This window comes from Alexandromys fortis, unplaced genomic scaffold, assembly GCF_014885135.2.
Source record: "Alexandromys fortis isolate MF-2015 unplaced genomic scaffold, M_Fortis_MF-2015_v1.1 scaffold_218, whole genome shotgun sequence".
In the NCBI taxonomy this organism is placed as follows: Eukaryota; Metazoa; Chordata; class Mammalia; order Rodentia; family Cricetidae; genus Alexandromys; species Alexandromys fortis.
This window is the reverse complement of record NW_026068112.1, coordinates 146,578-147,990: the sequence shown is the minus strand read 5'-3', so window position 1 is coordinate 147,990 and position 1,413 is coordinate 146,578.

The window sequence follows — 1,413 nt, the reverse complement described above, 5'->3', positions numbered from 1 at the left end:
TGAACTCAGGACCTTTGGAAGGACAGGCAAAGCTCTTAACCACTGAGCCATCTCTCCAGCCCCAATGAATAGAGTTTTTGTGTGATTATTCGGGTCTGGGTGGCTGGGAAACGAAAGCATGGTCTCAGTTTCACACACGCTGACTTTCCACTGGCATTTGGTATACGAGAGAAACACATAAGATTAAGCTGTGTGCATACATGGATGTGCTTTCTCCACACAGCAAGAGGTCAGCTTTTGTTATCCACCTCCGTTCCTCTGCAGCTTGCTCTCTCTCTTTTCCTCTGAGGCAGGATCTTTTTTTTCCCCATGATATTTATTGAGCTCTACATTTTTCTCTGCTCCCCTCCCTGCTTCTCCCCTCCTCCCTTCAACCTTCCCCCAAGGTCTCCATGCTCCCAATTTACTCAGGAGATCTTGTCTTTTTCTACTTTCTACTTCCCATGTAGATTAGATCTATGTAAGTCTCTCTTAGTGTCTCCATTGTTGTCTAAGTTCTCTGGGATTGTGGTTTGTAGGCTGGCTTTCTTTGCTTTATGTTTAAAAACCACCTATGAGTGAGTACATGTGATAATTGTCTTTCTTTGTCTGGGTTACCTCACTCAAAATAATGTTTTCTAGCTCCATCCATTTTCCTGCAAAATTCAAGCTGTCATTATTTTCTTCTGCTGTGTAGTACTCCACTGTGTAAATGTACCATATTTTCCTTATCCATTCTTTGGTCAAGGAACATTTAGGTTGTTTCCAGTTTCTGGCTATGACAAACAAAGCTACTATGAACATAGTTGAGCACATGTTCTTGTGGCACAATTGAGCATCCTTTCGATAGATACTCAAAACTGGTATCATTGGGTCTTGAGGAAGGTTGTTTCCTAATTTTCTGAGAAATTGCCACACTGACATCCAAAGGGGTTGTACCAGCTTGCATTCCCACCAGCAATGCAGAAGTGTTCCCTGTTCCCCACAACCTCTCCAGCATAAGTTGTCATCAGTGTTTTTGATCTTGTCTCAGAGTTGTTTTGATTTGCATTTCTCTGATAACTAAGGATGTTGAACATTTCATTAAATGTCTTTCAGCCATTTTAGATTCCTCTGTCCAATTTCTTGAGTTCTTTGTATGTATTGGAGATCAGACCTTTTGAAGATCTTTTCCCATTCTGTAGGCTGCCGTTTTGTCTTGTTGACCGTGTCCTTTGCTTTACAGAAGCTTCTCAGTTTCAGGAGGTCAAATTTATTGTTTCTCTCAGTATCTGTGCTGCAGGGGTTATATTTAGGAAGTGATTCCCTGTGCCAATGCATTCAAGTGTACTTCCCATTTTCTCTTCTATAAGGTTCAGTGTGGCTGGCTTTATGTTGAGGTCTTTGATCCATTTGGACCTGAGTTTTGTGCATGGTGATAGATATGGGTCTATT